Consider the following 2,383-nt stretch of genomic DNA (forward strand, 5'->3'; position numbering starts at 1 on the left):
AAAATCCTAGTGAGGAAGACCTCCTGGGACGTCTCTCAAGCAAGAGGGAGTTTCCTATTAAGGATCCAAAGGAATCTGAGGCTCATATAGAGAGCATAGAGATTCCATTAAATCTCCTTCTGCCATTCATGAGCTCTGAAGACTATTCTTCCTCTGATGAGGATGAAGATGTGACTGGAGAGCAAGTTGCTCAATATTTAGGAGCTATCATGAAGCTGAATGCCAAGTTATTTTGTAATGAGACTTGGGAAAGTGAACCTCCCTTGCTCATTAATGAAATAGATACCTGGATTCAGCAAATTTTACCTCAAAAGAGACAAGATCCTGGCAAGTTCTTAATACCTTGTACCATAGGCACCATGACCTTTGAAAAAGCTCTATGTGATCTGGGGTCAGGGATAAACCTTATGCCACTCTCTGTAATGGAGAAGCTGGGGATCATTGAGGTACAACCTACTTTTTTCTCATTACAATTGGTAGACAAGTCATTAAGACAAGCTTATGGAGTAGTAGAGGACGTGTTAGTAAAGGTTAAAGGCCTTTACATCCCTGCTGATTTCATAATCTTAGACACTAGGAAGGAAGATGATGAGTGCATCATCCTTGGAAGACCTTTCCTAGCCACAGCAGGAGCTGTGATAGATGTCAACAGAGGTGAATTAGTCCTTCAATTGAATGGGAACTACCTTGTGTTTAAGGCACATGGCCTTCCCTCTGTGACAAAAGAGAGTGAGCACAAAGAGCTTCTCTCAGTTCAGAGTCAAGAAGAGCCCCCACAGTCAAACTCTAAGTTTGGTGTTGGGAGGCCACAACCAAACACTAAGTTTGGTGTTAAGACCCCATATCCAAACTCTAAGTTTGGTATTGGGACTATACAACATTGACCTGATCACCTTTGTGGCTCCATGAGAGCACACTGTCAAGCTATTGACATTAAAGAAGCGCTTGTTGGGAGGCAACCCAATTTTTATTTATCTAATTTAATTTTTATTTTTATTTTTATTTTATGTTTTATTAGGTTCATGATCATGAGGAGTCACGAAAAAATCATAAAAATTAAAAACAGAATAAAAAACAGCAGAAAAAAAATTCGCACCCTAGAGGAAGGACAGACTGGCGTTCAACGCCAGTAAGGAGCATCTGGCTGGTGTTCAACGCCAGAACAGAGCATGAATCTGGCGCTGAACGCCAGAAACAAGCAACATTCTGGCGTTTGAACGCCAGGAATGTGTAGTGGGCGAAATTGTGATCATCAATGGCGCCATCAACATGGTACGCTCATTGTAATCTCAACTCTCTATCACAACTCCGCACAACTAACCAGCAAGTGCACTGAGTCGTCCAAGTAATAAACCTTACGTGAGTAAGGGTCGATCCCACGGAGATTGTTGGTATGAAGCAAGCTATGGTCACCTTGTAAATCTTAGTCAGGCAGACTCAAATGGGTATGGGTGATATATGAATAAAACATAAAGATAAAGATAGAGATACTTATGCAATTCATTGGTAGGAATTTCAGATAAGCGTATGAAGATGCTTGGTCCCTTCCGTCTCTCTGCTTTCCTACTGTCTTCATCCAATCCTTCTTACTCCTTTCCATGGCAAGCTTATGCAAGGGTTTCACCGTTGTCAGTGGCTACCTCCCATCCTCTCAGTGGAAATGTTCAACGCACCCTGTCACGGCACGGCTATCCATCTGTCGGTTCTCGATCAGGCCGGAATAGAATCCAGTGATTCTTTTGCGTCTGTCACTAACGCCCCGCCTTCTGGAGTTTGAAGCACGTCACAGTCATTCAATCATTGCTGTCAGGCGATCAACCATGCATCGTGTATCAGGAATCCAAGAGATATTCACCCAATCTAAGGTAGAACGGAGGTGGTTGTCAGTCACACGTTCATAGGTGAGAATGATGATGAGTGTCACATATCATCACATTCATCAAGTTGAAGAACAAGTGATATCTTGGACAAAGAACAAGCGGAATTGAATAGAAGAACAATAGTAATTGCATTAATACTCGAGGTACAGCAGAGCTCCACACCTTAATCTATGGTGTGTAGAAACTCCACCGTTGAAAATACATAAGAACAAGGTCTAGGCATGGCCGAATGGCCAGCCTCCCAAAGAGGGTTCAATCATAAAAACATGATCAAAAGATCCTAAGATTGAAAGATGAAAATACAATAGTAAAAGGTCCTACTTATAGGGAACTAGTAGCCTAAGGATTACAAGGATGACTAAATGACATAAAAATCCACTTCCGGGCCCACTTGGTGTGTGCTTGGGCTGAGCGATAAAGCATTTTTCGTGTAGAGACTCTTCTTGGAGTTAAACGCCAGCTTTGGTGCCAGTTTGGGCGTTTAACTCCCATTCTTGTGCCAG

The sequence above is a fragment of the Arachis duranensis genome, chromosome 7, assembly GCF_000817695.3.
Source record: "Arachis duranensis cultivar V14167 chromosome 7, aradu.V14167.gnm2.J7QH, whole genome shotgun sequence".
NCBI lineage: Eukaryota > Viridiplantae > Streptophyta > Magnoliopsida > Fabales > Fabaceae > Arachis > Arachis duranensis.